The 21,871-nt window shown below is 39.3% G+C and overlaps 1 long non-coding RNA gene and 1 pseudogene across 3 annotated transcripts in view; one reads left to right on the top strand and one right to left on the bottom strand.

Moving 5' to 3' along the window:
* Positions 1-232: 232 nt before the first annotated feature.
* On the top strand, positions 233-1,087 carry LOC105714250 (mitochondrial fission factor-like; annotated as a pseudogene).
* A 17,351-nt stretch (positions 1,088-18,438) lies between these two features.
* The window catches only part of LOC105714251 (uncharacterized), a 99,489-nt gene continuing 96,056 nt past the window's right edge, over positions 18,439-21,871 (bottom strand). For all 3 annotated transcript variants that reach the window (XR_001106774.2, XR_010338156.1, XR_001106773.3), the window contains one exon: positions 18,439-21,497. This is a non-coding gene — a long non-coding RNA (uncharacterized LOC105714251). The remainder of the gene's footprint in view (positions 21,498-21,871) is intronic.

The raw sequence follows: 21,871 nt of genomic DNA, 5'->3' as shown, positions 1-21,871 counted from the left end.
GCCGCAGGCTTTGCTAATGGCCTCTGAGAGCACCCACCCTGGCAGCCCTCACTGGAGACTCTCTACAGGCCCAGAGGAACAACAGAGGCTCTAAACCCAGCACATGCACTTCAAATGGAGTTAAAGCCTTTAATATGAATGAAGCACAGGAGCAGATAGCGCTAAATAGCAAGTAGTAGCTGGTACACATTTGGTGAGTAGGGAAGCATTTCCTTCTCCTACTTGTGCTGAGATGGCAAAATTTAGTCAATTTCAGTATGAAATGGAATATAATAAAGATATTAGTCAGCAAATGAGGGTCCCAGAAAAATTAAAGTTAGCACCATCAAATGGTGATCTGACACAAGAATTCCAAGAAGGAGTTCTAAAGGCTAATGTGATGATGCGGGTTCCAGAGAGGATTGTTACAGCAGAGAACAACGGAGACATTCCAATTTGAAGACCAGTGGATCTTGACCTTATTCAGTCAACTGCCTTTAAACCTCTGGCACTGAAACCACCACTCCATGTACTTTCAGTGAAAGACCACCAGATTTTCAGGATTTAGAAAGACCTTCAACCCTTCAAAATGAAGAAATCTGTGCAATTGGCAAGCTAAAAAGAGACTGTTCTTTGAGTGAAAATGTTGTTGGCCGAAACAGACAGTTATCAGGAGTGATTTCACCGTGACACCATCACCATAAGAAGCTTGGATCTGCCTTCCCAAGATGACACCCGAAAACAGAACTAATCTTTCCTCTGTTCATGGCATTCTGTCATTTATCCAGTCTTCTACTCATAGGGCTTACCAGCATATCATGGATGCGCTAGATGAAAATCGCAGTCTGCTGGTACCACTTAAAATCCTCATCGTGACAACATCAGGTATGGCACTTCAAACATAAATGCAACAATTGAAGGAACTTTGGATGACATGACTGTTGTTGATGCAGCTTCGTTAAGAAGACAGATAATCAATCTAAATAGACGCTTACAACATCTGGAGGAAGAGAACAAAGAACGTGCCAAGAGAGAAATGGTCATTTATTCAATTACCGTAGCATTCTGGCTGCTTAGTATCTGGCTCTTGTTTCGCCGCTGGAGGTAACTTCAGCTCTTAAACATACTGTCTCAACAGCTAGAAATATAGAGAACGTGCAAACTTCTTTGTTTCTGTCTTTGCGTTTTATGCCATTATATAGTCCACGCCCTGGTAACGTGTTTCTTCCAGAGAGAAAGGGGGAAGGACGTATACTGTCAGAGGAAAGGTATATTCTGTCACTCGGCTGTATTCACTTTTAACCAGTTCTGCAGTAGCAGCTATTTAAAATTCTCCCTTTACATGTTTTTTAAGTAGGCTCTAGTTTGTTGGGATTTTTGTTTTTAAAGGAATAGATTTTGTGCTTCTGTAGTCTGTACAACTAACTCTTTGAGTGGGAGAAAGAGTGTATAGACAATGGATTTAGAAAAGTGTCTTTAAAAGGAAAACATTTTATTCTGTTTTGCAAAGACGAAATAGATTAAATGATTTTGTTAATAGATGGTTTTGCATCTACATTTCAACATTAACACTTTTTTTTTTTTTTTTTTTTTTTTTTTTGAGACGGAGTTTCGCTCTTGATACCCAGGCTGGAGCGCAATGGCGCGATCTCGGCTCACCGCAACCTCCGCCTCCTGGGTTCAGGCAATTCTCCTGCCTCAGCCTCCTGAGTAGCTGGGATTACAGGCACGCGCCACCGTGCCCAGCTAATTTTTTGTATTAGTAGAGACGGGGTTTCACCATGTTGACCAGGATGGTCTCGATCTCTTGACCTCGTGATCCACCCGCCTCGGCCTCCCAAAGTGCTGGGATTACAGGCTTGAGCCACCGCGCCCGGCCAACATTAACACTTTTGAAGTCATGGTCTGCTGTCAGATTTAAGTAAATCAAACCACCTAATACTTCATGATCACCTTCATTAAGCACAGGTACAGATTAAATTAATTCATAACATTTAAGCACTTTAATATGTATGCAATATGTGTGTTCTTATTTTCATTTGGGTTTTGCATTCGGTTTTCTATAAAGGGCATTTTTACTAAGTCCATGTGTGAATCATTTTTAAAACTACAGAATAAAGTACAAATGTAGTATATTTAATAAACTGCCGACCAAAAACCAAACAAGGTTTGAAAAGGAAAAATAAAGTTGATGGACTTAAACTACTGACTTCAAGTCTTATTAGGAAGCTTTATTCTTTAGTAATCAAGATTGTGTGATATTGGCATGGAGACAGACAGGCCTATCAATAGAATAGAAAGCATAGAAATAGACCCAGCTTATATAATTAATTTATTTTTTAAAAAGAGAGCAATGTAATTAAGCACGAATAGGATGGTCTTTTCAGGAAATGGTACTGAAAAAAATTAGAAATCTACATGGAAATAAAAAGAATCTCAACCTTTATTTTATACCATACACAAAAATTAATTAGAGATGGAACATGAACCTCAAATAAAAGCAAAAATTATGAATAGTCTGTGAGGAAACACAAGAAAAGATTTCTTTAATAAGATATAAAAAACATGGTACTCTTAAAAGTAAAACAATTTAAAAATGTAATAGATACAAAATGGAATACAATTCAACCTTTAAAAGAGGGGAATAATGTCATTTGCAAAACACAGACAAACCTGGAGGGTATTATGTTAAGTGAAATAAGCAAGGCACAGAAAGACAAATACCACATGATCTCACTTAAAAGTGAATCTAAAAGAGCTGAGCTCACAGAAGTAGAGAGCAGAATGATGGTTCCAAGAGGCTCAGAATGGGAGTTGATTGGAAAATGGAAGAAGCTTATCAAAATTTCAGTTAGACAGGAGGAATAAGCCTTAGTGATCTACTGTACAGAATGGTGACTATCATAAATAATAATATATTACATACATAAAAGTAGCCACAAGAGTAGATTTTAAATGTTTTCACCACATTTCTGTAAGTATGTGAGGTGATAGGTTTGTTAATTAGCTTAATTTAATCATTCCACATTGTAAACATATACCAAAACACCACAGTGAATTACATATATACAATTATTAGTCAATTAAAAATAAATTTTAAAAATAAATTAAAGAATAAAAAAAGGAGATAAACTGGATGTCAGAAACTTCTCTTCTTTGAGCAATACTGCTCTGGTTCGGCTCTGTGTCCCCACCTGTATCTCATCTTCAATTGTAACCCCCACGTATCGAGGGGGGGACCTCGTGGGAGGTGATTGGATCACGGGGGCAGTTTCCCACATGCTGTTCTTGTGATAGTGAGTTCTCTAAGATCTGATGCTTTAAAAGTGTTCAGCAGTTTCCACTGTGCTCTTGCTCTCCTGCTGCCATGTAAATATGCCTTGCTTCCCCTTCACTTTCTGCCATGATTGTAAATTTCCTGAGTCCTCCCCAGCCATGTAGAACTGTGACTCAATCAAACGTCTTTTGTTTATAAATTACCCAGTCCGGGTAATATCTTTATAGCAGTGTGAAAACAGACTAATATAGAGAATTGGTATTGGCAGAGTGGGGTCCTGCTATAAAGATGACCTAAAAATGGGGAAGTGACTTTGGAACTTGGTAATAGGCAGAGGTTGGAGCAGTTTGGAGGGCTGAGAAGAAGACAGGAACGTGTGGGAAAGTTTGGGACTTCTAGAGACTCATTGAATGGTTTTAACCAAAATGTTTTTGATGATATGGACAATGAAGTCCAGACTGAGGTGTTCTTAGATGGAGATGAGAAACTTATTGAGAACTAGAGCAAATGTCACTCTTGTTACGCTTTAGCAATGAGACTGGCAGCATTTTGTCCCTGCTCTAGAGATCTGTGGAACTTTGAACTTGAGAGAGACGATTTAGGCTACCTGATGGAAGAAATTTCCAAGCAGCAAAGCATTCAAGAGTGGACCTGGCTGATTCTGAAAGCATTCAGTCATGTGCATTCATAAAGAGATGGTTTAAAATTGGAATTACGTTTAAAGGCAAGCAGAGAATAAAGGTTTGGAAAATTTGCAGCCTGACCATGTGTAGAAAAGAAAATGCATTTTCTGGGGAGGAATTCTACCCAGCTGCAGAAATTTGCACAGGTAAAATAAAGAGCCGAATGTTAATAGCCGAGACAATGGGGAAAATGTCTCCAGGGCATGTCAGACTAGCAGCCCCTCCCTAGGAGAGAAAAATGGCTCTGTGGTCCAGGCCCAGGGCCTCCCTCCATGGACCAATGTGATACCTTGAGGAGGCAAAAAGTGATCAAGGTCTCTCCGAGTAAGATTATGACACAAAGTCGCAGATCTGATCTACCCCTGAGGTAAGACAGTAAAGGTATATTGCTGGCCTTGCCAGCCGAAGGCAAATTGCTTCTGGTGGACCTTTTGGATAGGAATGGAGAAAAAGGCATTTGCCAAGTCAATATCTGCATACCAGGTACCAGAAGATGTGTTAATTTGCTCAAGTAATGAAACCACATCTGGTACAGCAGCTGCAATTGGAGTCCCCACTTGGTTAAGCTTGGATAATCCCTGGTCTTTCTCCAAGATCAGTCTGTCTTCTGCACAGGCCAAATGGGAGAGTTGAATGGGGATGTGGTGGAAATCACCACCCCTGTGTCTTTCAAGTCCTTGATGGTGGCACTAATCTCCGCAATCCCTCCAGGGATGTGATATTGGTTTTGATTTACTATTTTTCTAGGTAGAGGCAGCTCTAATGACTTCCATTTGGCCTTTCCCACCATAATAGTCCTCACCCTACTGGTCAGAGGGCCAGTATGGGAATTCTGCCAGCTGCACCTCTCTTGTTTATAAATTACCCAGTCTCGCCGGGTGCGGTGGCTCACGTCTGTAATCCCAGCACTTTGGGAGGCCGAGGCGGGTGGATTACGAGGTCAAGAGATCGAGACCATCCTGGTCAACACAGTGAAACCCCGTCCCTACTAAAAATACAAAAAATTAGCTGGGCACGGTGGCGCGTGCCTGTAATCCCAGCTACTCAGGAGGCTGAGGCAGGAGAATTGCCTGAACTCAGGAGACGGAGGTTGCGGTGAGCCGAGATCACGGCATTGCACTCCAGCCTGGGCAACAAGAGCGAAACTCCATCGCAAAAAAAAAAAAAATTATCCAGTCTCAGGTAGTATCTTTATTACAAATACTGTTCAGAAAAAGAACAGGCATGCAACAGGCTGGGAGAAAATATTAGCAAAACATATGTCTAATAAAGGGTCTGTATGCAGAACATATAAAAACTCTTAAAACTGAATGAGAAGACAGACAATCCGTCTAAAAATGGGCAAAAGATACAAAGAGATACTTAACCAAAAAAAGCATATGAATGGCAGATGAATATTAAAATACATGAAAGAGACATGTATATTAAATATTAAAACACATGAAAGAAAGTCAACATCTTTAGTCATTATTACTACTCATACCCACTAGTGCAGCTAAAATTAAGGACTGCCAATATCAAGAGTCAGCAAGAATGTTTGAACAAATGGAACACTCATAAATTGTAGGTGAGAACATAAAGTGGTACAATCACTTTGGAAAACAGTTTGGCAGTTTCTTGTAAAATTAGTAATATACCTACCTGTGACTCATAAGTATTTTCCCAAGACAAAGGTAAATATATGTCCATACTAAGATTTAATGTTCATAAAAAGCCTTATTCTCAGTAGTCGAAATTAAAAACAACCCAAATGTCCATTAAAAGATAGATAAGCAAATTGTGATATACCCATTTAATAGCATACTATTGAGCAGTAAAAAAGAACTACTGATTCATGAAACATGGATGAATCTGAGAAACATTATGCCAAGTGAAAGAAGCCTGACTCATAGGCTATATATATAATTCTATTTACATAAAACTCTAGAAAAGGCAATCCAATTTATTGATTGAAAGCAGGTCAGTGTGTGCCTTCTGGGGGTGGGAGGGGAGTGAGAATTGATCTAAAAGAGACATGAGGGGAATTTTTAGGATAATAAAATGTTTTATTGGTTGTAATGATTGCTAATGGGTATATATTTATCAAAACGTTTTGAGTTATATACTTAAAATTGGTGCATTTTAATATATATAAATTATACCTCAATAAAGTTGTTTTTTTAAAAAAAATCAATGTAATTCACCACATTAACTAAACAAAGAGACAAAAACCAGATAATCATCTCAGTAAATGCAGAAAAAGCATTTGATAAAATTCACTATCTACTCACAAAAACATTTTTTAACATTCTCAGAAGAGAGGTAAACTGCCTAAAAAGCCTATTTTACAAAGAACCTAGAGCTAACATTATAATACTGGTGAAATGCTAAGTGTTCCCTTTGAGACTAAGAATAAGACAAAGATGCTCTCTATGTACTCCTCTATTAAACACAATACTATATGTTCTAGCCTGTGCAATTAGGAAACAAAGATAAATAAGAAGTATAAAGATTAGAAAGGAAGAAAGAAAACTTATTCATAGATATATTTGTGTACATGGTCAAAAATCTACAGTCAACCTTAGAATTAACAAATAAGTTTAGCAAAGTTGTTGGATATGAAGTCAAAAAAATAACTGCATTTTTATATACCAGAACAATTCATTAAGTGAATTTTTTTTTTTTGAGACGGAGTCTCACTCTGTCCCAGGCTGGATTGCAGTGGCACAATCTTGGCTCACCACAACCTCCGCCTCCCGGGTTCCAGCGATTCCCCTGCCTCAGCTTCCTGAGTAGCTGAGACTACAGGCGCACACCACCATGCCCGGCCACAAAGTGAAATTTTGAGATACCATTTATAGTGGCATCACAAAAGATCAGATACTTAATAATGAATCTAAGGTATGATGTGCAAAAGCTCCACACAGAAAACTATGAAACATTTGAGAAATTAAAGACCTAAACCAGTAGAGAGATCCCAGTATTCACATATCAGAACACTCTATAAAGCATAAATATCAATTCTCTCCAAATTAATTAACTACATTTCCAATTAAAATCCTAACATTTTTGGCACAATTGACAATGGATTCTAAAATTTGTAGCACAAATGCAAAGAGCGAAAATATCCAAAGCAATATCAGAGAATGACTCTAGCAGATATCAAAATTTATATAGCGGCCAGACATGGTGGCTCACACCTGTAATCCCAGCACTTTGGGATGCCAAGGCAGGAGGACTACTTCACGAGTTTGAGATCAGTTTAGGCAACAGAGCAAGACCCTACCTCTACAAAAAATAAAAATGAAAAACTTAGCCAGGCATGATGGAGTGCACCTGTCATCCAAGCTACTGGGGAGGCTGAGGCAAGGAGGATTATTTGAGTCCAGGAGGTCAAGAACGTACTCCAGCCTAGGCAACAGAGTGAGATCCTGTCTCTAAAAACATTTTTTAACCTATACAGCTAAGGTAATAAAGACAAAGTATTATTGGTACAAGAATATTCAAATAGACCAATAGAATGCATATCCCAGAAGTAGACACAGACATCTCTAGGCATTTGATTTATTTGTAAAAGTTGCACAGAGCAGTGGGGAATGTTTTTAACAAATGAAATTGAATAAACTGTAAATCCCTATACTAAAAAACAAAATTTGATGCCTAACACCCATTTTATAAAATTCAATTCCAGGAGAATTGTGTATTTAAATGTGAAAGGCAAAACAATACAACTTTTGGAATAGGGAAAGATTTTAACAGGACATACAAAAAATAGCACTTATTAAAGAAAATGTTGATTGGTTAGATTACATTAAAATTAAGAATGTTTGGTCATTGAAACCATTGAGAAAATGAAAGAGAAATCATAAAGATATTTGCAATAAAATAACAAAAGGCTTACAATATATGAAGAATTCCTACAAGTCAACAAATAATCTACCAGAACAAAAAAAAAATGAGCAAAAGAGTTGAAAACTTCATTAGCAAGCAATAGTAAGCTATAATTGTAGAATTCAGAATGGTAATTACCTTTGGGGAGTGGGGAAGGATACTGACCTGGAGGACAGGTAGGAGTTCAGTTTCTGAGATACTTACAATATTCCATTTCTTGACTTGAATGGCAATTACACAACTCTATTTCGTGAGTTGCTTATTTATTTTACATGCATTTCCCCATATGCATGCTATACTTCACAGTTTTAAAAGTTAAAAATGGAATAAGTATATCAACAGGGAAGTTATAGAAAACTTCCAAAGCTCAAATGCCTACCAAATGATGTTCATAATCATTAGTGACCAGAGAAATGCAAATTAAAACAATAAGATATCACATCTTTTAGACTGGTAGAAACAGCTTCATACCAATTATGGGCAGGGATGTACATAGGAAACCTCATTCACTGACATTGGGAACATGGACTTATCAGGCCATTCTGTGTATGTGTCTGTGTGTGTGTGTGTGTGTGTGTGTGTGTGTCCTATGACCCAACAGCTCCATGCCTCATTATACGTTCCAAATAGTTTCCTACAGAGACCCATAAGGAGACACGCATTATCAGAATGTTCAGTACAATGTTATTTGTGTGGCCAGGAATTGGTTCCCATGTGGGGTTCATCACTGGAAATGGCATAGATGAAATGTGGTAGTTGCACTCCAAGAAGTGTCATGCAGAATTAGAAATAATGGATTAGAAACAAGAATGTATCTTAAAAACAGTGCTGAGTTTAAAAAGTAAGAAATAGAGGCTGGGCGCGGTGGCTCACACCTGTAATCCCAGCACTTGGGAGGCCAAGACGGGTGGATCACGAGGTCAAGAGATCGAGACCATCCTGGTCAACATGGTGAAACCTCATCTCTACTAAAAATACAAAAATTAGCTGGGCATGGTGGTGCACGCCTGTAGTCCCAGCTACTCGGGAGGCTGAGGCAGGAGAATTGTTTGAACCCAGGAGACGGAGGTTGTGGTGAGCCGAGATCGCGCCATTGCACTCCAGCCTGGGTAACAAGAGCGAAACTCCGTCTCAAAAAAAAAAAAAAAAAAAAGTAAGAAATAGAATAAGATATAACACAATGCCACTCGTGTAACCTAAAAACACTTGGACACCAAACAAGATACATTTTTCAAGAACCCATATCAACTACATGATGCACATTAAATGTATTTGACCACATGTGAAGAATAAGGGAAAATGGGAGTACAGAATGGTGATAAAATGAACTTTTTTTAAAAAAACAAGAAAGTAAAGTAGGAATAGCCAGGATCATACACCAAAGTAACTGATCACTAAATTTAGCATCACCAGTAGGAGGACAAATCAATGTCACATGTGTCCTAATATGATGCACTAAGGACATCATTTTACTTTATTATGTGTTATTCTTGCCAAACATGTGTAACCTGATTTTAAGCAGAAGGAATCACCAGAAACGCAAACTGAGGAACACTCTACGAAATAACTGGCCTGTACTCTTCAAAAGTGGCAGTCATGAAAGACAAAGGAAGGCTGAGAAACTCTTTCAGGTTAAAGGAGACTAGAGCTATAACAACTAATCGTGGGGTCTTAGATTGGATGCTAAACTAGAAACAGAACGACAGAGACAAGTGGTGAAATCTTAAGTAGGTTATAGTATTATACTGATGTTAATTTTTTGATTTTGAGAATTGTAGCTACATAAGATACTGTCATCTGGGGAATTGAAGAGTGTGTGGGTACTCTCAATATTATTTAGATATAATTCACATATTTTGAAATTTACCTATTTAAAGTGTACATACAACTCAGTGATTTTTAGTATATTCACAAAGTTTCGCAACCATCACCAGAATATTAATTCCATAACATTTTCATCACCCCAAAGAGAAATGTTGTATCCATTAGCACTCATTCCCCACTCCTTCCTACCTCCAAGCCCTGGCAACTACTTATCTACTGTCTCTATAGAATTCCCTGTTCTGGATATTTCATATAAATGGAAATACACAGTATGTGGCTTTTTACATCTGGCTTTATTCACTTAGGATAATATTTTTGAGTTTCACTCATGTTGCAGCATGATTCAGTACTTCATTCCTTTTAAGGTTGTGTAATATTTCATTGTGTGGATATAACACATTTTATCATTCATCAGTTGAACATTTCCGCCTTATGGTTATGGTGAATAAGAACAGTGCTACCGTGAACATGCATGCACATGTCTTGGAGTACCTGTTTTCAGTTCTTTTGGGTATACACACAGGAGTGAAATATCTTAATCACATGGTAATGCTATTTAAGTATTTGAGGAACTGCCAAACTTCTCCAAAGCAGCTGCACCATTTTAAACTCCCACCAGTGCTGCCTTTGTATTATTTTTGCAACTATTTTGAAGTTTGAAATTATTTCAAAATGAAAAGATTTTTTAGAAAGAATATAGTCAGGTTGCTGTGCCTCTTCTAGTAAGAGCCAACAAACGAACGTCCACTGCTTCCTGGGTCTCACAGAATGAGAGAAAAAAAACGTTGAGAAAAAGTGAGAAAACAAGCCCCTGGTCATTTGCACCTTTCCATCTTGTTTTCACGCTTAACACTTTGACATCGAATGTGCAGGTTTGTTCCCCCACATCAACCAATTCTCTGACACTAGCTGAGTGCCCTACAATTTAATTCTGACACCATTTAGCTGGAATTAGTGTCAGATGGCACAAGTTAAACTCACAAGACTGCCCCCACTTCAAATGTTAATTCCAAGTTCTGAACCACTTGTATTTCTGACTGGCTATTAATCAGGAGTTCCCACTACTCCCTCCTTGTGTTAGATAATTTGCCAGAACAGCACACAGAACTCAGAAAAAAAAAAAAGTTTACTTAATATTAATGGCTTATTATAAAGGGTACAAGTCAGGAACAGCCAAATGGAAAAGATGTATAGGGCAAAGTATGTGGGAAAGGATGAGGGGCTTCCATGCAGCCTCTAGGCATGCCATCCCCTTAATATCTCCATGTGTTCACCAACCCAGAAGCTATCAGAACCCCATAATTCTGGGGGTTTCATGGAAGTTTCATTACATACATGATTGATTACATCATTGGCCATTGGTGATTGCTGTGGTCTGACTGCATCCCCCCCAAATTTGTATATTGAAACTTGATCACCAATGTAACAACATTAAGAGGTGGGTCTTTTTGGCAATGATTAAGTCATAATGGCAGAGTCCTCATGGATGGGATTAGGACTCTTATAAAAGCACTTGAGGGGCTGGGTGCAGTGGCTCATGCCTGTAATCCCAGCACTTTGGGAGGCCAAGGCAGGTGGATTACCTGAGGTCAGAAGTTCAAGACCTGCGTGGACAACATGGTGAAATCCTTTCTCTACTAAAAAAAAAAAACACAAAAATTAGCCAAGTGTGGTGGTGGACGCCTGTAATTCCAGCTACTCAGAAGGCTGAGGCAGGAGAATCGCTTGGATCTGGGAAGTGAAGGTTGCAGTGAGCCGAGATCGCGTCATTGCATCTGCTCTTCTGCCATGTAAGGATAGTTTGTCTCTCTTGCCCTTCCACCCTCCATCATGTTAGAACACCACAAGAAGGTCCTCACCAGAAACCAAATGTTGGTGCCTTGATCTTGGACTTCCCAACCTCAAGAACTGTGAGAAAAATATATTTCTGTTCTCTATAATGACCCCGTCTCAGGCACTTAGTTATAGAAGGACAAATGAACTAAAACAAAAACTGGTACTATGAAATTGCGGTGTTGCTATAACAAATATCTAAAACTGTGGAACTGGGTAACGGATAGAGGCTGGAAGAGTTTGAAGGTGCAGGCTAGAAAAAGCCTAGATTGCCATGAACAGAGATTAAGGATGATTCTGGTGAAGGCTCAGAAGAGGAAAGCTGTAGAAAGAGCCTTTTTTGTTGTTGTTTTTGAGATGGAGTCTCACTGTCATGCCCAGGTTGGAATGTAGTGGCGCGATCTCGGCTCACTGCAACCTCTGCCTCCCGGGTTCAAGAGATTCTCCTGTCCCAGCCTTCCAAGTAGCTGGGACTACAGGTGCGCCCCACCATGCCTGGCTAATTTTTATATTTTTAATACAGACGGGACTTCATCATATTGGCCAGGCTGACACTGATCTGACCTCAAGTGATCTGCCCACCTTGGCCTCCCAAAGTGCTGGAATTACAGGAGTGAGTCAGCGCGCCCGGCCAAGAGAGGCTTTTTTTGAGAGTACCTAAGTTATCATGATCAGAATGCTGGCAGATATACGGATAGTAAAGGCCATTCTGATAAAGTTTTATACAGAAATAAGGAGTGTCTTATTGGAAACCAGAGGAAAAGTCATCCTTGTTGCAAAATGGCAAAGAATGTGGCAGAATTTTGCCCACCTCCTAGAACTTTACTGAAGGCAGAATTTAAGAGTGATGAACTAGAATATTTGGCAGGAGAAATCTCTGAGCAAGGTGTTCAGGGTACCACATTGCTTCTCTTAACTGCATAGTAAAATGCAAGAGAGAAGTATACTGACGATGGAATTTAAAATTAGAGGAGTAACCAGGCATGGTGACTCATGCCTATAATCACAGCACTTTGCAAGGCCGAGGTGGGTGGATCACTTGAGCTCAGGAGTTCAAGACGAGCCTGGGCAACATTGTGAAACCCTGTCTCTACCAAAAACACAACAAAAAAATTAGCCAGGTGTGGTGGCACATGCCTGTAGTCCCAGCTACTAGGGAAGCTGAGGTGGGAGGATCACTTAAGCCTGGGAGGTCAAGGCTGCAGAGAGCTGAAATTGCACCACTGCATTCCGGCCTAGGGCACAGAACTGTTAAACTAGGGGCTTATGGCAACCATAGAACCTCAGCGTTCACTGCCCAGTGATGCCTCATCCCTGCTCCATGCACTCCAGTGTAGCACTCCTCACCCACCTCAGCTGTGGCTCAAGTATGCCTAGGTGTGGCTAGTGCTCCGTGTCCACATTGTAACTCTGCAGACACAGAGTGCAAGAGCTGTGGAGGCATGACTAATTCCACATACGTTTCAATGGATGACTTGGAGAGCCTCAGGACCAATGGGATAGTGCCACCAGAGTCCCCAGTGGGGAGACGCCCAGTGTAGGAGATAGGACTGCCTCTGGGACTCTGAAACTGCAGAGCCACTGGAGTGTGATCCTAGCCTGGGAAAGCTGCAGACACCCAACGCCAACTTAAGAGGTGCTATGTGGGACATGCCTAACAGTCATGGGGGTGAGGCTCCTTATGGCCTTGGGGCCTTAACCTCCACTCTAGTGTGTCTAGATTATTCTCAAGCTTTAAGATTTGATGTTGTTTACCTTGGTGGTTTTAGCACTTGCTTTGGACCTGTTATTCCTTCCTTCTTTCCTACTGCTTTGTTTTGGAATGTAAATGTCTATCTTATGATTGTTCCACCATTGTATTTTGGAAGTTTTGACTTCATAGGTTCACAGCAGAAATCCAATTTGCCTCAAAATGAACCTTACCTTGAGTATCACTCATATCTGATTTATGAGATTCTAGACTTTTGAGTTGATGCTGGAACAAGTTAAGATCTTTGGGGCTACTGAGATGGAATATATTTCATATATAAGAACATACATTTGGGGGGCCAGGGGCCAGATACTATGGTCTGAATGTGTCCTCCAAAATTCACACGTTGAAACTTAGTCATCAGTGTGATAGTATTAAGAGGTAGGGGCTTTGTGAGGTGATTAAGTCATAAGGACAGAGGCCTCATTGATGGGATTAGGGCTCTTTAAAATGGGGCTTGAGCCGGGCGCGGTGGCTCAAGCCTGTAATCCCAGCACTTTGGGAGGCCGAGGCGGGTGGATCACGAGGTCAAGAGATCGAGACCATCCTGGTCAACATGGTGAAACCCCGTCTCTACTAAATATACAAAAAATTAGCTGGGCATAGTGGTGCGTGCCTGTAATCCCAGCTACTCAGGAGGCTGAGGCAGGAGAATTGCCTGAACCCAGGAGGCGGAGGTTGCAGTGAGCCGAGATCGCGCCATTGCACTCCAGCCTGGGTAACAAGAGCGAAACTCCGTCTCAAAAAAAAAATAAAATAAATAAAATAAAATAAAATAAAATAAAATGGGGCTTGAGGGAATGAGTTCTCTCTCTTCTAGGTGAAGACACAGCATTCATCTTTTTTGCCCGTTCATCACGTAAGGAAGCAGTAAGAAGGACCTCACCCAACATTGACAGCCAAAGCCTTGGTTTCGGACTTCCCAGCCTCTAGGACTGTAAGAAAATCAATTACTGTTCTTTATAAATTGCCCTGTCTCAGGTACTTTGTCATACTAGCACGAATGGATTAAGACAGTGATCAACTCAGTCGTCAGAGGTCAGGGGTGGGGTTGAATGTTGAAAGTTCCAACCCTCTAATCATACCTTGGTTTTCCTGGCAACCAGCCTTCATCCTGAAGCTACCTTGCCACCATCTCTACTCCCCACTAAACCAAGTCATCTCATTATCTCGTTAGCATACAAAGACACTCATCACTCCAGAGTCTAAGAATCTTAGAAGCTCTTGTGTCAGGAACAGGGGACTAAGACCAAGTATTTTAACAGAAGATGCTCCTATCGCCTCTATTAGTTAGAAAATTACAACAGTTTCAGGAGCTCTGTTCCAGGAACTGAGGGTGAAGACCAAATATGTATTTCTCTTTTGTATTATCACAACATTCAATCTTGCTTTGAGGATCCACCCAATACTTGTACCTGATAAGGAAATGAAAACCTAACAATGGAATTAGGGAGTTCTTCACACCTGGCACCACTGCTAACACCTTCTCATTTAATGACAGGCAAAGGGACTCAAAGATCATCAAAAGTATGGGACTGGAGGGCTGGGCATGGTGGTTCAAGTCTGTAATCCCAGCACTGTTGGAGGCTGAGGCAGGAGGATCACTTGAGCCCAAGAGTTCTGTACCAGTGCACTCCAGCCTGAATGACAGAATGAGAACCCATCTCTTAAAAAATAAATTTAAAAAAAGTATGAGAGGACATGGGAGAAGACAAACTGTCCCTTTGGTAATTATGATTTATTAAACGTAACAATGCTGCACGGAGCCACTAATTACTCTTCAAAGCCTGTCAAGCATCTCAGGTGGAATGACTCTCTTCCTGGGTCACAGAAGCCAGGGGCTCAGGTACAGAATAGATAATACAACTGATTGTGAGTAGGAAGCCGAAAGACATACACAGAACAGTACAATCTTTTAAAAGCTCCAAGTCATTAGCTTTATTTTTACTGAATTCAGCATGGGGTGACAAAAACACATTGTATCACTACCATCCATTATTACATGCAGCCATTTATCCTTGTATTCTTTATATGTACATTTTCTACATTAGTTAATCAATACTAATTTAAATTACATATTTTCCTGTTAAAAGTATGCAGTTCATATAAGCGAGGGCAAATAAATCCTTATAACATTTTATTCTTTTATAATTGAGAACTCAACAGTCTTAATGGCTAGTTTTTTTAAAATGTTGATAGGATTAAGTTTATTTAAGAGAACAAACAAAACATACTGTAAAACTCGTATTTTCCAGAAGCAATTTCCATTCTATTCTCTTCCTTTCTTCCTGCAAACTGGTGTTTTTTATCTTTACAAGTTCTCTGTTATTCCATAAGAAAGCTGAACAGTGGTTAAAACATCCAGTTTGCCCAAACTCCTGAGTGATTCAGATTCCAGTGAGACTGAGGGTCATTCATGACACTTACAAGGTTGTGGTAAAGGGAGAACAAAAATAAACTGGGTTCCTGCAGGTAAGTGAGAAGACAAAATGAAGATGAATAAGGTCGTAAGGCAGTTTGATTAGGCTCGTGGGTGCTATGCCTTCTGATAATAATTATGAATAGAAATAGAAGCCAAAAGTAAACAACATGTAAGTGGGTCAGTCTTTGACAGTTGAGGCAGGGAGAAGGAAGGATGACATTACATTACACCTTATCTCTGGTTTACTAGGCTGGCGTTTGAGACTATTTTGAGTGAAATCATATTGAAATCATTCTCTGCCCTCTATTGAATGGTAAGTTCCACTGGTTTATACCTCCTGGAAAACAGTTATTCAAAAACATTATAGGGTTAGGCGAGGCATCGGTGAGACAGTCAACTGAGATCATGTTTCCAGGTAGCCTGAAACCCAGCAGACAATGTAGCTGTTGCCTAACGAACACAGAAATCTACATTGTATGCCAGGTTCATGCCCCAAACCTGGATGTTCAGCTTGCACCTAATTGTTACATACTATTTCAACACAATTGCCTACTGCATTCAAGATTTCAAAACTGGTATTTTGTCTTTTCTACCACAAGGAAAAGAAAACCAAAAGTCAGAATTGCTGGGACTTACCTACTACCAATAAAATTGCCTTAAACCATCCTATCATCAAGTTGTCATTATTTAATCACACCATTTTGAAAATGCCATCTAAAAGTCAAGAGATGGAAAAGCTGGACGGAAAGGGTGGATAGGTAAATTGGTAGTACATGGGTAGGTGGTGGATGGTTGGATGGGGTGGGTAGGTAGATAGATCAATAGATTGATCTATCCAAATGATACCTTTCATGGGGGGAAAGAGGAAAAAAAGAAAAGGTAAAACATGGATAAATATCCAGATTCCTCCCCCTTGTAGTACTGAAAGCAAACAGACCTCATCATTCATACAACCTTGAAGGTTCTCAAGCCCCAGTTGATAATGTTGGACTTAACACCCCAGAACTTGACTCTCTCCTCCGCCCCCTCCCGTGTGTGTGTGTGTGTGTGTGTGTGTGTGTGTGTGTGTGTGTAACTCAAGATAAAGTTTTCATTATTAAGGACTGCCCAATAATCTCTCTCAGGACACTGAAGCAGAAGCTAAAAGATGCCATCAGAGACCCAGTAGCCAGATGTAGCTACTGATTACAAAAGACAGGATCTACACTGGCTACTGAGCCATTGAGGGTACCCACACCTTCCAGCAGCTGGGTGATCCTTTGCCTTCTGGAGAGGGGCTCTGTGGAAGAAAAGAGAAGACACCAGATTTCAATCGCACATTTTCTTTGGATTATGAATGGACATTTTGACAATAATCCCGTGTGTGTGATTTTAAACGACCTTTAGATTTATTTACTTACCTAACGGATACTGACTGGGTGACATTAAATAAAGTGCCACATGAGTCAGGTGCTGGAAATCCAGCAACAAACAAAAAAGTGGAAAATCCCTGCACTTCTACAGAATACATGATTCCTTGTGACAAAATGTACAATCAATTATTTGGGATGCTTTGCTGTAAAATGCAAATAAAATGCAAATATACAGGAGAGGAAAACATGCAAACAAAAACACCAATTTACCACTTTATTGTGGCTTGGGGCATTTCTGTTGTTTCCTGTCACTTTAGGGTAATCTAACAATGACACATGTATGTAAAATAAATTGCAGTTAAAAAATTCTTTCCTGCTACGAACTGAGGATAATACAGTTATTTCTACCAAATATCTAAAACACCAAAGAAAATGACAGAAAATCCATATTATAACAAATATTCAAAGCAGGAGCTCCCTAGTACGTCAGTTCCAAGCTTTCCTCCCGTGATACAATGCAGGTAACAAAGTAAGTCACAGGATTGGTGTCCTCTTCACTATTCATTTATCCACCCCAGAAATATTTACTGAGTACCTTTAGTTAAGTACCTTTCAGTAGTACCTCAGTGAAAGACTTCTGTATACTTTATCCCAGGCACCAGGAATGCAACACTCAATCAAGTCCCTGCACTCATGGAAGTTTAAGTCTGAGATTTAAGGAAAGGTTAAAAAAGACTGAAAAAACAAACCTCCATAGATACGGACGGTCATTTCATAGAGTAATGAAACAGTTAAGAGGAATGCTATTCTTGTTAAGGTGGTTAGGGAAAGCCTCACTGAGGGCTTGGCAGTTGAGTGGATTCCTGAAGGAGGAGGAGAAGAATCATGCACATACCCGGGGTGGGAAAGGACACCACAGGGAGAGGCAAGAGTCAGAACAAAAAGCACTGAAGCAGGAAAAGCCCTGGTGTCTTGGACAAGGTTTTCTTTTATTAGCATGTGACCACATGGCCAATTATTGATTCCTACTTTTAGGATTATTCTAGAATGTAAGTGACTATGCAACTTTGCTCCTAGTACACGTCTTAGAATCCTACTTTGCTACGAATTAAAAATGCTTCAGCTATCACTTAGAAGAGATTTAATAGGCCAGGCGCGGTGGTTCACGCCTGTAATCCCAGCACTTTGGAAGGCAGAGGCAGGCGGATTACGAGGTCAGGCGATCGAGATCACGTGATCCGCCCGACTCTACATGGTGAAACCCCGTCTCTACTAAAAATACAAAAACTTAGCCAGGCGTGGTGGCAAGCGCCTGTAGTCCCAGCTACTCGGGAGGCTGAGGCAGGAGAATCACCTGAACCTCGGAGGCGGAGGTTGCAGTGAGCCGAGATGGCGCCACTGCACTCCAGCCTGGGTGGCAGAGCGAGATTCTGTCTCCATAAAAAAAAAAAAAAAAAAAATTAATAAAGCTACTTTCAATTGGAAGAACTTTAAATTAGTACCATTTGATTGGACATGCAGCTATACCACAGTATGACACGCACATATTTATCGCCAAGAGAAAAGTGGCTTTTAAAATGTGTGTTAGCTATAAGAAAAGATAACCAGCTTTCTGGGAGCTCTAAATATATACATAACTAGGGAATGATTTAACTGTTTAATCACAGATGTCTAATTTTAAGAGGTAACTCACTTGCCAAGTTATAATAATAGTGCTTCACCATTGTGGTTAGCTCTTGCGGGGAGGATAAGGGTGGAATTTACAAGGTGAAGCAGGGGTTTTTTGATTGCTGCTTGTTTTTTTTTTTTCTCTTTAAATAAGTTAAAACCAATCCCATCTCTGAAGTATATTTTGGCACTGCCTACAAACCAGAGCATACATACTGAAGTGGAGGAAAAGACCGTTTATATAGGTTTGGCTAAGTCTTACCCTCAATGTAAAATAAAGCATTTACAGAACACACAAACTTACATTTCATGAACCACTAAAACTAACTGTTCATAACTCTACTTTTATGAATAAGAGTAACAATTAAAGAATAAGACTAACAATTAAATGAAGAGAGATGAACAGTTTCACATCATTGCCAAGGGTTTAGTGTGGTTAGTTTCAATGCCAAAATACAACAGATTATCTTCTATAAATCTTTACATTTAGATGAGAAATGTACATGTAGATGAGAAAAGGTGAATATTTAATTCTCAAAAGTATCTGTTCTCCAGTTCTTAGTACTAAAGTTAAGGTGGTCTTTTGCCCCTTGTTTTAAATTTAATCTAGGTAATACAAATAGGAAAATCCGTAAATAAAATTGTATTAAAGGTTATTCTGTAAATTAGTGTCATCTACTAACCAAAACTATAGTTTTTAGTTTATTAAAAACACAAAGAAAAGAATATATAGAATATACAATGCCATAGAATATTCACCAATAATACAACTTCAAAGTTTACAAATAAAAGGCAAAGAAAATAGGTTCAAATTAGAAATGTTGAGTTATATAATTCTGTTATCTAATAATTATGATGACAACTAGGCCCCAACGGTGGGTGATAGGATTTTAACCAAGGTGCTTCTGCTCAAGTCTTAGTCACAGTGCAAACGAAACAAAAGAAATAATAACTCCCATACATTCTGGATGAATACCATTTATTTGAGGTATGAGAAAGAGTCTAAAGGGAGGAAAAGACTATTAAAAGTTAAGCCTGCCACCTGCTGTTGGAAAGCCTGCTTTGAACTGGGATAAAGACCATTTCTTGAAATGTTAACCTAGAATTTGAAGAGCGTACACTTTACACAGTTAGAACGGGGACAACCTATACACCAAACCAAGAAGTAAAGAAACCCATTGATGTTTAAAGCTACACTGACAGAGATAAAATCACATTCGCATCAAAGTTTCACTGGAAATGAAAGAAATGCTGCTTCGTGGGTCATTCTACTGAAGAAAGAGTAGAATTACTCTGTCTTTTAAAGTGATTACCTGGACACATCTATTAGGCCCTCAAAAAGCATCTCTAACTTTAGAAATTACCATTTTTAGAAAGAAATTTTGACCCTAGGGACTATATGTGGAAGTAAGTGAAGAGAGACGAACAGTTTCACATCATTGCCAGAATGCTAACTTTACCAAGTCAAAGTGGTCTAATTCACAGTTTTTAACACAAATGTAAAAGAATGTATGCTTCTTTGAGTAAGAGAACTTCCAGATGCTTTTCAGTTCCATGATTTTCTATAATCTCATAAAGTGTGGCCCCACATGTCCCCCCAACCCCCATTCATATTTCACATATTTTTGTTCATGTGCCAGTAGCTTTCTGTAACTAAACAGAAATAGAGTCAAATTCTATAATAATCATATGTAGGGATTTGACAGAGCATAAGCCAGTCTACTATTGTAACAAAGTGAGAGTTTACTTTAGAAGTGAACAAAAACTGCCTCCCACAGTGTGTATCTCACGTTAAGTGTTCTTAACATATACACAAACACAGACACAAAACCAAAGGGATACAATGAAACTTTGAGAGATAACCAATACATCCATTACCTTGATTATGGTGACAGTATCACAGGTGTTTGCATATATCCAAACTCATGAAATCATCCACATGAAATATGTGCAGTTCTTTATCAATCATACCTCAACAAAGCTGTTTTTTAAAAAAGCTGCCTCCCACACCGTTAAGAACAAAAAGTCCAATTAAGGCTAACTGTAGGCCAGGGAAGAAATGCACACATGTATACACGGTGCGCCACAGGGTGAAATTATGCTAGAGGAGAAATCAATCTTTTAAATACAGGTGTCTAATTAAAGTATGTTCTTATGAACTTGGGATTCCTTCTGTGTTACGTTAGAGCAACTGAGCCAGGGTATCACCATAACCGGGCACGTGGTTGAAACCCATCCAGCTCTTGCATACCTGAGATCCTGTGACTACATTGACCAAAAACATTTATACCAGCTGATGGTCACTTGATTCTCACATCTCTCTATTTAGTAAATTGCTCTGCAAGCCAACTTGAAGATTGAGGGGAATATTTTCTGGGACGTTCCTGCTGAAGACATTTTTTTAAAAGACATTCCCCCTGCCAGATAATTCTAGTCTGAACAGGCCTGAGAATGAACTGGGTTGGCACAAGATCCTAAAACAAGCTTCTGAAGGTGAAACGACTCGGAGACCATAAAGACAGACTCAGACTAGTTTTTAAAAATTAATATTTAACAATTAGGTGCATGCCTTTAATCCTTCTCAACAAAACACAAAATGTTTTAAACAATCACTAGATGAAACATGAAGCATTTTCCTCATTGTAAACAAGCAGAGAGCAAAGGACAGTTTTAACCTAAGTAACAAACCATCTTTTTATGGACAAGTTTCAGAAATTAACTGCCCTAAATCCATATATATATATATCTTCGTCCGACTCCCCGCACTCTGAAAGAAATCCCCAAGGCATTCTCTTCATACAATGTCAGCAGTGTGCAACCATGGTGAGGAATTCTTGTCCTTTTTAAATAAAAGAAAAAGTAAAATAATTTGCATTCCATCAATGATAAGTAAAAACAAAAAAAGGACATCAAAATTAAGTAACTTTTCTGAGCTTGTAAACAGTAGGAAAGCCAGTCAGTTCTCTCAAGAATTCATGACTTAGAGATTTATTTAATGACAATTAACCCATTACTATTCTATACTATTACTGAGGTCTTTCTGTGTATTCGATCTCATTTTTAAGCCTTGCGCTATTTTCTGAAGGCATCAACATCATACATGTCTAACATTGCAGCCTTCATTTATAATCAGATCTCTACCAAGCCTCTGCTTTTGACGCTGTATGGAACTTCTTTTGTCACACAACGCTCTTAATGGTACAGAATTCTTTG

Source organism: Aotus nancymaae, unplaced genomic scaffold, assembly GCF_030222135.1.
Source record: "Aotus nancymaae isolate 86718 unplaced genomic scaffold, 86718_ANA_hifiasm-v0.15.2.pri h1tg000058l, whole genome shotgun sequence".
NCBI lineage: Eukaryota > Metazoa > Chordata > Mammalia > Primates > Aotidae > Aotus > Aotus nancymaae.
Note: the sequence above shows the minus strand (reverse complement) of the source record. Positions and strands in the feature narration are given on the sequence as shown.